Source organism: Mesocricetus auratus, unplaced genomic scaffold, assembly GCF_017639785.1.
Source record: "Mesocricetus auratus isolate SY011 unplaced genomic scaffold, BCM_Maur_2.0 Super-Scaffold_100010, whole genome shotgun sequence".
In the NCBI taxonomy this organism is placed as follows: Eukaryota; Metazoa; Chordata; class Mammalia; order Rodentia; family Cricetidae; genus Mesocricetus; species Mesocricetus auratus.
In genome coordinates this window covers 66,524,519-66,538,396 of record NW_024429194.1, presented here as the reverse complement: position 1 = coordinate 66,538,396, position 13,878 = coordinate 66,524,519, and the positions used below count along the sequence as shown (strand labels likewise).

Genomic DNA, 13,878 nt, shown 5'->3' with positions numbered 1-13,878 from the left:
CAGAGTTGGAGGCCATCAGAAACTTCGTAGCCAGATCTTGTCCCAACAAAAACAAAACCGTGTAAAGGATCAGATAAAGACGTGTGACTTGGTTGACACACTCAGTTATATGACCTAGCACTGGAGTGATAAATGCACGGAAACCGAAACTGTGTCCGGCCCGTAGTGCCCATCTAAAAGCACGGGCCCATGTTTGTGGTAGCTCAGCCTGTTCAAAGGCCCTTCGCGTGGTTCTCGCCAAAGGATGGGAAAAGAGGAGGGCAGACTGGGATTAATATTTTAGTGGTGATTTAGTCTGAACCTCAGTTTCTACCGGGTGTATTCAATCTTTTGATACTGTGACATGATTGTCTTTTTTTTCCCTTTTGTTTTGTTTTTTTCGAGACAGTGTTTCTTTGTAGCTTTGTAGCTGGTCCTGGAACTCGCTCTGTAGGCCAGGCTGGCCTTGAACTCACAGATCCGCCTGCCTCTGCTTTCCAAGGCGTGCGCTACCACTGCCTATAATGTTTTCTACAAAGTCACAGTTCAGTTTAAAAAATAATCGCCAAAACAGATCTCATGTTTAAAGTAAGTTCCTCGGCTTGCATGTGGGTCGGATGAGGGAGCCCTTTCTTGCCCCCACTTCCTCTCTTGACGAGCCAACCCATAAGAAGCTAACTCAAAAGATACATCATCAATACTAGAGATGATTCTGGCCCTGGAGAGGTTGGAAATATCGAGTACTGATTAAGAACACAGGTACTTAACGGAAAGGGATTACTAAGCACTGCCACGTAGAGGGATGTGAGATGTTCACCCTGCACATCCTCTCCTGGCTGGGTGGCCCTGGGGCTCTGGAATGACCTTTAGGAGCAGTGGGTTCGGAAGGGGTCAAAGTTAAAAGAGCGTGGTGGCGAGCGGTTGAATTGCACACAGCCAGAGAGAGGACCGACCTCCTTTGCGGACCAGGAGCAAAAAAGCGCTAGGTTCCCCTTTGGGCACCTTCGGCCACCTCCGGAGAGTTTCGACTCTTTCCGCCAGTTCCCGCTCGGCTCTTCACTTCTGGGCGCGCTATCCTAGCCCGGCCGCTTCAACCAGCCTTTGGGTTGTCCCGCACGCGGACGCCAGGACGCGCTCCACCCATCTCGCCGTTCCTTCTACGTTTGTCCCCTGACCCGCTCCTTCCACCCCCTTCTCAGTAATCCCGGGTCTCCCGCAAACCCAGGCGCGCGAAGGAGGAGCGCCTGGGAGGAGCGGTAACCCGACCGGCCCAGCGTCCACAGCCGGCCGCGCGCCCTCGCGCCAAGCGGGGCCTCCTCAGCTCCGGTCCCCGCTCCGGTCCCGGCTCCGGCACCCCGTTGCGCGCCCCTCGGCCGCCACCTCCTCGCGCGCGGCACAGCGCAGCGGCGTCGCGCCGGCCGCGAGCACGAGCACGCGCACGCGCGGGCTCCGAGGCGGGGCGAGCCGGGCGAGCGGCGCGAGTGCGGGCGAGGGTCGCTGTGGGTCCGCGGGCACTCCAGCCCCAGCCGCGCCTGCGAGTCTCTGCCCGCCGCCCGGCGGACTGAGGGAAGCGGGGGAAGGCGGCGGCGGTGGGGGCGGGGCGGCGGCGGGCCTTGGGCGAGCTCGGGGAGGAGCGCGGCAGCGACGGCGGCGGCTCCCGAGGACGAGGACGAGGACGAGGAGGAGGCGGAGGTTCTTCTTTTCCTCATCCCAGACCCAGGAGCGTCCGGGACGCAGAGCCCGGAACTGGGGGACGTGGCGACTGCAGGGAGCCCGGGCTAGGTGAGGCTGAGGGTGTTGGAGGAAGTGGGTGGCAGGGGTGAGAGGGGCCAGAGGTGGAGGGGGGAGCTCGAGGTAGGGAAAAGAGGGAAGGGGCAGTTGTTGGGGGTTGGGGTACCGAGAGGAGGGGGCCGGGGCCCCTTTGGGACCTGCAGTGTTCAGAGGACCCGAGGGTTTGTGGGGTTCACGGGGCGAGCGAAGCACACGGGTCCGAGTTGGGGAGTTTCCGAAGGATAGGCCGGAGAAACAATGGAGTGAAGGGGACCCTGGTGTGAGCCTGTGTGTGGTACTGGATTTAGGAAACTACGTGCGTGATAGAAAAGAATGAATTAATCGGTCATTCGAAACGTGAAGTGCAGTGAAAGGGGCTTGTATGAAGTCTTCTGCTTGGGTGTCAGCGGTCCTTGGGACGCAAGTGCCGTCATGGGACTTAAGGATAGAAGGGCAATTTGAGAATTCGAGAGGAAAACGGACTAGAGAAGGCAAAGAGAGGCAAAGAAATACGAGTTAGGATAGTGCACTAGAGGGGTAGTTGTCTCTTAATTCATCCAAGATGATTGGACTTTTTTTTTAGAAAGTGGGTTCGTCTTAGACTTGGCCCCTTGCTGAGACATGCAAGCCAGTCTTTCAATAATTTTATTATTTGTAGTCCATTTTATTATTGTAAGGCAAAGCTGTAATATTTATTCTCGATCAGCTCAGCAAGTCTGCTGTACTATACATAATTTCTCTGTATTTACTGAAGCAGGAGAGGGCACATTACCAGAAATATCTTGCTAGGAGTGAGGTCAGTGATACTGCAGAGTTCAAGGTGTTTGGACTGGAAAGTAATGGATAGCTGCGATAAAAATCTAAATTATTCATCCTTTTTTAGAATTTTAGTTTCCCACCAGGGAAGAGGATTGGTGTTTTTGTTTTGAGAAATTGTCCAGTGGTGCTAATTCCTAATGATCAAGCTGCCCCAGTACCTTCCAGTTTGAGTTAAGATGATTTGGGAAGACTGTGAAAAAGTATTTCTGGGTTGTGGAATTTGTATCCACCACCCCCTCCCGCTTTTTGGAGGGTCTTACTCTGTAGCCTGGGGTGGCTTGGAATCAACTGTAACCCAGTTGCTCTTGAAGTGGTAGTCTTTTGCCTCAAACTCACCAAGTACTGGGATTACAGGTGTGAGCCACTATGGTGGACTTGTGTTTTCTTGATGATTATATTTTCAGACCAAATCTGATATGGCACTGACTAGAAGATCGTTGACTTTGAAGCTGCCATTGTCATTACATATTCATAGATGTCTCTGTTAAGCTTTTCATTTGTGAGGTGTTACATTTTGCTGACTCATCTAAACTAAACTTTCTGGGCATTCACCAGTTTATATTTTTCAGCAATGTTTCTGATAGCAGGCAGCATTAGACTACCTTATAAATACCTACAAGTCATCATCTTATTATCTAATTATACTTTTAAAAGTTCTTGCTGGTGTGTGTGGTGGTGGCGGTGGTGGCGGCAGCAGCGGTGTATGCCTTTAGTCTCAGCACTGTGGAAGCAGAGGCAGGTGGATCTCTGTGAGTTCAAGGCCAGCCTGGTGTACAGAGTGAGTATAGGGCTTCACTCTAAAGCCCAGTCTTGCTCGGATCTTTGTGTGATCCTCTTACCTTAGTCTCCCAATGGTTGGAATTGCAGGAATGAACTGGTATATCTACCCTTATCTTTTTTTTTTTTTTTTTTTTTTTTTTTTTGGTTTTTCCAGACAGTGTTTCTCTGTGGCTTTGAAGGCTGTCCTGGAACTCGCTTGGTAGTCCAGGCTGGTCTCGAACTCACAGAGATCTGCCTGCCTCTGCCTCCCGAGTGCTGGGGTTAAAGGTGTGCGCCAACAACAGCCGGCTACCCTTATCCTTTTAAAAAAATGTATGTGCGCGTGTGCGTGTGCGTGTGCGTGTGTGTGTGTGTGTGTGTGTGTGTGTGTGTGTGTGTGTGTGTGTGTAAGCACGTGCAGTGCGTTTGCTGGAGGCCAGAAGAGGGTGTCAGATCTTCTGGAGCTGGAGTTAGAGGCAACTGTGAGCTTCCTGATGTGGGAGCCCAACTCTTGGAAGCACTCCTAACTGCTGAGCCGTCTCTCAAACTCCTCTACTCCTATCTTGGCTGTTGTCAAACAGTATGAACTGGTTGAAACTTGAGTCTGATATGACAATAGCAATTTGTTTCCTTCTTGCTTTCTGACTCCTTCCATCCTCTGTGTTTTGGATATGATCTGGTAATATAGCCCAGGTTCTCCTAAATTTTTTTGCCTCAACCTCCCAGATGTTGCATGTACCACCACGTCTGACTGTAGCAAACGATGGTAGAATAATTCTGTCAGTAGAATTTTGGAAAAGTTTATTGCTCCTTTGGTTTTAAAGTTTCTAGGTTCTAGTTTTAGTGCTAAAACCCTCTCACTATGATTTGTCTTGTGATCACACTTACCTCTTCTGTTTAGTTGAAGCAGTGTGCAGTTCAATGCAGGGCACTCAGACTTAACAGGAGTCGAGACAGCCAGTTGCAGAGCCAGAACTAATTATCTTGGGAAAACAGTTGAAAAGTGCTCAGTGCTCAAGTGCTCTCCAAGCACCTGTTGATCCCGCAGTTGATGCTGGCATTGCTGCTAAATATAGGCAGGATACTGCTAGAAACCCAGAATGAATAGAACAGAAAAACAGCTGGGGCCTGAGGGAGGCGCTAGCTGTAGGCTATTGACCAAAACATCAGCATAGTCCATGGGGAGGCTAATTAGGTTACAGAGGCTGGTTACTAACAGAAGGGGAAAGGAGGAGGAAAGAGGGAGAGAGAAGGGGAAAATACCTTCTTTTGTTGAGGTGTTATGCATTCCAGGTGCTAAACTATATAGTTACTCAATATTGGTATCAACAGAAATTTATATTGACTATTTTTTAATTGCTACTTGTAGTTTCCCATTATAGAACCACCGTATTAAAGCTGGGAATGAAAAAGACACCGCTCCTTTGTACCACTTCACTTCTCTTTTAGAAGTACATCTGCTTGTATCAGTCTTGCTGCTTTCTCTGGAGACTGGAAGGAAAAGCTTGGGTTTGTTCTGTTTCAGGAAGGAGAAGTCCATTACTTATGTGACCAAAATACCTCATACCTTAGCTGCTTAGTGTGTGCTCAGTGTCATGAGGATGGCCTGTCTGTCACCCACTTTGTACTGAGGGCCTGACTTATTGGGGAAATCATCTGGGCCCTAGACAGCGAAGCATGCCTGGTCACTTTACCACTTTTCTTGATGTTTTGCCACAAAGGGTTTATTCTTTCTTGGTTGTTTTATTTTTTTATTACTATGGTAAAATATACATCCAGGTCCGTTCAGGTCTACACAGTGAGACCTCATCTCAAACAAGCATACCACACAATTTTACTATTTTATTTATTTATTTATTAAACTAGAATCAGATTAGAGGGCATTTTAACCATTTTAAATGTACAGACCACATGGCTGGACACTGTCAGCTGTCCTGTGAACTTTTTTCTTCTGAAAAGGAAACTGTCACTGGGCATCAAACAGCAACTCCTCATTCCTTCCTGAGCCTCCGCCAACCACCATTCTACTGTCTACCTCCATGAGTTTGACTAGTCTGTGTCTTTCATAGGTAAAGGAATCCTGTATTTACGCCCGCTTCTGTGTGTGTGTGTGTGTGTGTACGTACATACATGTACATGCCCATGTACACTGGGGATTGAATTTGGTGCCGTATTCACTATACCATTGAATTCCTGGGTTATAAGCCTCTTGTCTCTTTCCCTAAGTAGCTGAGACCAGGTGTTCACTACTGCAGCCTGCCATGCTGCATTGCTTATCCATCCTCAGTGGACATTTACGTTGCTTTATGTCTTTGGGCTGTTTCGAATAATATCTACTCGAGTTCTTTCAGTTCCCGAGAAGTGGTTTGGCCACCCGAATATGCACCCATCCATTCCCTCGTTTAGCTGATGGACACAGAGAGGTGGCGGGCCCCTCGGGCCCCAGGGAGCTTACCTTTCACTGCAAACTTGGGCTTAACGCTGGATTTAGCGAGTCCTGGAGCTGTGAAAGACGACCCTTGTTTACTTGACGCAGGGTCTGTTTTGTAGCCTTGGCTGCCCTGGAACTCTTGATGTAGACGAGACCGGCCTCGAACTCACAGAGATCCTCTGTTTTTAGTGGTATTGGTGGATCAAGCTAGGTGAGGTGGTTGTGCCCTCAGTCCAAAACTCTGGAGACTGAGTCTTGAGAACTGCTTCTCTAGTTCAAGGTCAGCTTGGGCTATAGCACTAGACTATTTCCCAAAACACAACTACAACAACAAAGAACATGTAGCCCAGACAGGCCTCAACTTTTTTGGGGGGGGGTTTCGAGACAGGGTTTCTCTGTGGCTTTGGAGACTGTCCTGGAACTAAACTCTTGTAGACCAGGCTGGTCTCAAACTCACAGAGATCTCCTACCTCTGCCTCCCGAGTGCTGGCAGTAAAGGTGAGTGCCACCGCCACTTGGCAGTCCTCAACTTTAATATGCAGTGTAGAATGACTTTGAGTTCCTGATCCTTCTGTCTGTACTATCTATGTTATAAGCATGTGCCACTCTACCTGGCTTTTTGTCTGTTTTGTGAGACAAGATCTCCCTCTATAGCCCAAACTGGCATGGAATTCAGTGTCTAGATTGACTTTGTGTTCATTTGTTCTGAGACAGGGTCTCCCTGTGGAGCCCTGGCTGTCCTGGAGCTCAATATGTAGATCACACTGACCTGGAACTCACCTCATTAGCACTGGGATTAAAAGTGTGAACCACCATGGCAGTCTTCCAGGTTGGCCTTGAGCTCAATATTGCCCTCTTACCTTTCTCTTCCAGACATGCTCATGTGCCTTCCTCTCTGCATTGAATGTTTTGAGGAAACTTAGTTACTTCAGAGAGGTAATTTCAATACCTGCTAAACTGAAGATGGCATTCCACCTTACCTATAAGGGAGGTGTTTACGTAAAACTTTGTCTGTACTGGCAGGACACTTGTAGAAATGATTTCAAAGGAAATGTTTTGATCAGTTTTTGTCTTTATAATGTAGAAGGAACCATTTATCTTATACAGATCTTTTTATCCACATATGCAAATGAGATGCCATCTTCAGAGTGTTGTAGCTATATAAAAAAGTGCCAATAGTGTAGAAAATTTCCGCTACACTTTCTTGGGTATACTTTTTTCTTCATGTAAACAGGTTTTACATGTATCAGTTGCTGGTTACTTTTGATGTTTTGTTTGTGTGTGTGTTTGTTTGTTTGTTTGCTTTGAGACAGGGTTTCTCTTTGTAGCTATGACTGTCCTGGAATTCTTTCTTTAGACCAGGCTGGTCTCAAACTCAGGGATCCACCTGCCTCTGCTTCCCTAGTGCTGGGATCAAGATATGTTCCACCAACACCTGGCCTGCTATTGATCTTTTATATCTAGTTCATTCATTGAAAATGATCTGACTTCCTGGCATATGCTTGCACTTCCTTGTTCAGTTTTGTTTTGTTTTTAGACAGAGTCTTACTGTGTAGTCTAGTCTGGTCTATCAAGGCTGGCCTGGAAGCTTGAGACAATCCTTCTGCCTCAGTATCCTGAGATTACAGATGTATGCTGCCACACCCAGCTACTTCAAATATTTGTCATAGTTAGCTGGAATGCTTGAGCAGAACAGGAAGTTAAACTGAAGTAATTTGATTCCATTTTCTTTTCTTTTTTTTTTTTTTTTTTTTTTTTTTTTTTTGGTTTTTCGAGACAGGGTTTCTCTGTGGCTTTGGAGGCTGTCCTGGAACTCGCTCGGTAGTCCAGGCTGGTCTCGAACTCACAGAGATCCGCCTGCCTCTGCCTCCCGAGTGCTGGGATTAAAGGCGTGCGCCACCAACGCCCGGCTCCATTTTCTTTCTTATGAGTATGAGTTGTCACATAATATAAAGGTTGAAATAGCTATACCAAAATGTCCCTAAGGATGATCTCACCTCCCATTTTATTTTTTCTAAATGTTCTTTGGAGGTTAATTATCCCTACATCTTGCCTATGATTATCTGGTTCATATGCTGTTTGCCTAGAGCTTTGTGGAAACTTCGTGAGGCAACACTCATTGTAGAGGGGTCTGTCTGAAGCTCAGGCCAACTGCTTGATAGTGGAATTGGTCCTGAGCTATATTACATATTTGAGATTCACAAAGCCTCTGTTCCTAGGTTGCCGACTAGTGAGGATTCACCAGGGGCCAGCACTTACTGTCAGTGTTCACGCACAGCATGGTGGCTAGTAGGGTTGGGTTTTAAAGAGGGCTTCATTGACTGTACACATTCTATGGAAGCCCCAGATCTCTAAGATATTCTGCAGGGTGAAGATGTAGCCTAGCTTACAGTTATTTTCTGTAGCCAGTGTCCTTTGACAAATTTGTGGCTAGGTACAAGTTGATTACAAATTTTGGGGGTTTTCACAAGTTGCATGCGGCTTTTTTCCTGGCCCAGACCCTGAGTTAACATTGGATTGTTGGTAAGATGGAGTCTTTTGACATTACTCAGTCAACAGAATGACATGATTATTGGCAATGGTGTGTGTGTTAAAGAGTGTTGATACTGAGGAGGAGATTTAGGGTAAGACTATTGTATAATGTATTTGAGTGAGGATATATATAATTGAAAGAACAGTTTAAACTTGACTTTAACTGTGTTAGTTCCTTTTGGTCTGGGTAGCAGTGAAAACATCAGTTTGTAAAACCTGCAGTGTCTTCTGTGTTGAATACTTGGATCTGTTCAGTAGTAATTGGCTTGCTACTGTTGTAAGCCTACCGTAGAGCACTACTCTCCCTTGAATTACCCACTTGGTCTGTGATTATAGCTTGTTGATGTGGTTAGCACACAGCTGGCTCTTGTTGGCCTACTGTTACGCAGATTCTAAGTACACATTAGTGTGTGGCAGAAGTGGCTTTTCTGCTTATTTTGTTTGGCTATACCTTTCTAATACATTGCTTCTAAGCCCTCCTGCATATTCTGAACAAATGTCTTATGTAAGGATCTCAGCAAGAGGGGCTCTATTATTTTTATATTTTAATTAACGAATTTAATTCTGTGACAGGATGTCACTGAATAGTCCTACTTGGCTTGGAACTTGCTCTGTAGATTGGCCTCAAACTCACAGAGATCCACGGCTTCTTCTTCCCCAGTGCTGGAATTAAAGGTGTGCACCACCACACCCATCCAGTCTGTTGTACTTAATGAATATAATGAAATCTGTTAAGGACAAGAAGCTAATGTGCTTATGTTCTGAATGGTTGGTGATGCAGAGCCGCCATAGGACTAAGTCAGCATTTGCTTACATCCGGACTTGATGGTGGTTTAAATCCAAACTTTTTTTTTTGAGATGGTTTGACTAATCTTCTGTTAAGTTGACAGTGTTTACAATAAGGTTCAGTGGAATGTTTGTTTTATTTCTTTTTAAAATTTTTATTTTTAGCCGGGAGTTGGTGGCGCACGCCTTTAATCCCAGCACTCGGGAGGCAGAGGCAGGCGGATCTCTGTGAGTTCGAGACCAGCCTGGACTACCAAGTTCCAGGACAGCCTCCAAAGCCACAGACAAACCCTGTCTCGAAAAACCAAAAAAAATTTTTTTTTAAATTTTTATTTGATGCTTGTGGGTGTTATATCTGTGTATGTATGCATTGTCTGCATGTACTGCCTGTGGAGGTCAGATAAATCTAGATCTCCTGGAACTGGAGGTGTAGATGGTTGTGAGCCTCCATGTGTGTGTTGGGAATTGAGCCCAGGTCCATTTATTACAAAAGCAACAGGAGCTCTAACTACAGAGCCAACTCTCCAGCCCCTTAAAGTTTTATTTTTATTTGATGTGTGTAGGTGCTTTGCCTGCATGTGTATCTGTGTGCCTTGAGAATTCCTGGTGCGCTTAAAGGGCAGAAGATTGTGAACTACCAAGTGGGTGATGGGAGTCAGTGCTCTCCAGCCCTCCTAGTTGTGGTCCTGGTTTTCACTTCTTTAGGGACTAATGATGTTGGGCATCTTTTTAAAAAATTGTGTATGTGGCTGCCTATATTTGTGCAGCAGTTTATGGAGGACAGAAGAGGGCACCAGACCCCCTGAACCTGGTCCTGGAACTGGAGTTACCCACAGTTGCCATGTAGGTGCTGGGAACTGAACCAGGGTCCTCTGCAGTAAGTATTCTTTACCACCTAGACATCTAATTCTCCAGCCCATAGTTGAGTATTTTTTCATGTTTCTTTCTTTTTGTATTTTCTTTAGAGGAATGCATATTGAAGTCTTTTGCCCATTTTTTGAATAAATTAAATGGATTAATTTTGAGACAGGTCTGTCTATGTTACCAAGGCTGTCCTGGTGCTAGGTTTAGATTCCTAATTCTACTGTTTCAGAGTTCCTCAGACTATTGAACGTCAGTGGCTAGGAACACTTAGCTCTGTTGGTGTACATAGTTTTCACTCAGTAAATAGTAACTGATACTACAGTTATGATTACATTTTCTATTTGTTGCTTGCCTTGGCATGAAACATTGCTTACTTTTTCCAAGTAGGAGGTGAGGCCACAAAATCTGTATTTTTTGTCAAAGTTTTAGCCACCAGTGTTGATAGCTCGCTTTTTTTTTTCTTTTAGTTTTTTGAGACTCGTTTTCTCTGTATAGCCCTGGCTGTCCTGGAACTCACTCTAAACCAGGCTGGCCTTGAGCTCACAAAGATCCACCAGCCACTGCCTCCTGAGTGCTGTGATTAAAGGCATGGGCAATCACCGCCCGGTGAGATTTTGCTTTTAATGCCCCAAATCATCAATGTCTACTGTTATCAGTCAGCTGGCTGGGGGGTCCTAATGCTCTACCCAGGTAGGAATTGTGGGCACACAAAGAAAAGCTCTTTCTGTGCTGACAGTCGTCAAGGCCCGGAGTGCCAGGTTCAAGGTTGGACTGAGGGATCCAGAGACTTCTAGCCGTAAGCCCTGAAAGCCTAGGGCCTGCTGCTCTAATTTAGAGGTACCAACATACAGTTTTAGGCAGTCTACTTTAGGTTTATTGCTATGGGCTTTAACAACCATTACTTGGGTCCCCCTGCAGCTAGTCACGAGCCTCAGCCTCCAGCAGCAGTGTGAGCAGAAGAGGGCACTGTCTAGTACTGTAGCTCTTGTGTAGGCCTCAGGTGCTGAACCCTTGGAACTACAGTGCCGGATGATATGACTCAGGTCCAGGATATCAGATTCCTCAGCCCTTGACAGTTTTACACTTCTCAGACCTAAGGTGTCTGAACTTCTTCCTCTTTGGAGTTGGCACCTCTTTGGAAGGTCCTGTAGTTTCTCCTCTTCCTTTGTCCCTGCTGTTTCTTCAGCTGCTCTTTTGCCACTAATGCTGCATCTGCCAATGTCACTGCTGCTGTCTTCAGCCTCAGCCACTTGCTGCTGCTTCTGCTGTCCTTTCTTGTTCCCAGCTCAGCCTGCTTAACTCATGATAAAGAACAAAAGTAGGCTGGAAAGGCCTGGGCACTGTGACAAATGCCTTTGATCCCAGAACTCAGTGGGTAGAGGGCATTCAAGGTCAGCTTTGGCTACATAGTGAATTTATGACCAATCTGAACTATATGAGATCCTATCTCTCTCTCTCTTTTTAAACAAGAAGGCTTGGTAATATAGATGTAGCTTGGTGGTAAATCACTTACCTTTACCTGCGAGGTGTGAAGATCTGGATTCTATCTCTAGCAACAACAACCAAAAAAAGGGGCAGTAAAAGACCACTTGAGGTCTTTTCTTCCCTCCATGTTTATGTTTATTGAAAACTGACAAACAAACCTGTATAAGAAATATACCAAATTGGGGATAGAGAGAGGATAATGCAGCAGTTAAGAACACTTATTTGCTGTTCCAAAGGACCCAATTGGTTCCCAGCACCCATATGGAGTGGCTCACAGTTGCCTGCAACTCCAGCTCTAGAAGATCTGATGCCTTCTTCTGGCCTCTGTGGGCATCCACACACTCATGGCACATACATATACATACATACATACAAATAAGAAAAATAATCTTAAAAAAATCCCAAATGGGCTGGATTGATAGCTCAGGGGTTAAGAGCATTGATTGCTTTTCCAGAGGGTCTGGGTTTGAATCCCAGCACCCACATGGTAACACAGTCTGTAGCTCCAGTTCTAGGGGATCCAATGCCCTCTTCTGTTTCACAGGATCCTTCACGCATGTGAGACACAAGCTCACACAGTCACACATACATACATATAAGAATATAAGATGGCCAGGCAATGGTGGTATCCCAGCACTTGGGAGGCAGAGGCAGGTGGAGCTCAGTGATTTCAAGGCCAGCCTGGACTACGAAGTGAGTTCTAGGACAGTCAGGACTGTTACACAGAGAAACCCTGTCTTGAAGAACCAGAAAACAAAGCAAAAAAACTAAACAAATGATAAGTAAATAGTTAATGAAAAAGCCAGTAAAAAAGAAAAAACATTTGAAATAGTAATCTTGAGAGACATCATTGATTAGGGTTCCCTCTTCCTCTGCTGCAGCACACACCCTTTTCTCCACCTCTTCTGCAGCAGCTTCCATTGGTAAGCTGTCGTTAGGATAGATTAATCAAGTGCTCAAAGACTTGGTGTTTCTTACTGTTCAGGGTCTTTCCCAGCTTTGAGGCGCACGTCCATGCTGACTGACATCTATTCTGGTGATTGTGCTGAAAGACCCCCAGAGTGGGGAGACCCTCACTCAAGTCTCGGGATAAGCTGATGCCCCTATAATTCAAGAGAGACCGTTCTTGCTGCAAGCACACGAGGTTTATTCGTGCAAAAATGCACTGGGGCCGAGCTTATGACCCTCGCAGGGGCAGAGGAGTTCAACCCCTAGTAGCTGCAGTCGGGGATTTTTAAAAGGGAGAAACCAAATCGGGGAGTTAGGCAAACATCATAAAGGATGATAAGTTAAATGATAGCTTATGTCTTAACAGGAAGGTTATCTCAAGCAAGCATTCTTTGGGCATTGTACAGTTAAACATTGAGCAGGAATGTGATGAGCTAGTTCCTGGATCAGGGAGTGTTATCTTTTAAGTTTATCTTGAGGTCTCCAGTTTCTCAGGAGAGGGCAGAAGGGCAAGTCACTCTGTGATGGGCTAGTCACTAGGGGTCTAAAAATGTTGAGTTGGGATCTCTCAGTTCCATGGCTCTGTGTTAGCCTTTCAATCCAGTCGTTATAGGTTCATGTCTCTGCTTCACCCTGAGAATCTCACATACTTCATCCTGCTGATGGTGTCTCTATTTCCCAGTTATTTTGGGTAATTCTTCCTGCTTCAGCCTCTGGAGTACTGTGATTACAGATGTATTCCAACCCAGCTGAGAAAAAGTTTTTTTGTTTGTTTTTTTTGGAGACAACACGTTTTCTCTGTGTAGTTTTGGAATCTGTTTTGGAACTCACTCTTTAGACCAGGCTGGCCTTGAACTCACAGAGACCCACCTGCCTCTGCCTCCTGAGTGCTCGGACTAAAGGCATGCACCACCACTACTGCCACCACTACCTGGTGAGAAACATTTGGCCCAATAACACAGGAAAATGGCTGTATGCTGTCTACAAAGGTTACAGAGCCAGAAAGAGTGTGTGTTATAAAGTGTTTGCACCAATCCTGATAGACCCTCATGTAAATGAAGGACTCTGTGCTAATCACACTGCAGTCCCTCATATTGAAGGGACCTGCTTCAGGGAGTTGCTTCTCTAGCCTGGGTGACAATAGCTGCAGGCTGGCGGTGACAAGCAGATGCCTAGCCCTAGCTGCTTGAAACAGTTGTGACTGGGACGGTGACTGTTGAAGCAGCAACCAGCTATGATTGCTCTGCAGATTCCTCAAGGCAAGCAGTCAGTGCTGGCATGAGGGCAGTCTTGATGGCTGCTTGGTCGTTTGTCCTCCACTGAAGTCTGTGGGGGACAAGGGAAGGGTCTAACAGCTGTTAGTTACAGGGCCAAATGACTCTGGCTCCCAGTGCCTTAGCTTATTTAAAGGAAGAATAAACACTAAAAGGGTGCTTCCAGTAAAACCAACATTATTAAGGTGAACTTGTTGTATTTAACAACGCTCTAACAGTGTTTAACTCTTG

General features: G+C 46.1%; 1 protein-coding gene across 1 annotated transcript in view; it reads left to right on the top strand.

Annotated features, from left to right (window-relative positions):
- The first annotated feature begins 1,579 nt into the window (after positions 1-1,579).
- The window catches only part of Spats2 (spermatogenesis associated serine rich 2), a 68,442-nt gene continuing 56,143 nt past the window's right edge, over positions 1,580-13,878 (top strand). The window contains exon 1 of the mRNA XM_005067210.4: positions 1,580-1,761. The gene's annotated coding sequence lies outside the window, so the exon portion shown is untranslated. The remainder of the gene's footprint in view (positions 1,762-13,878) is intronic.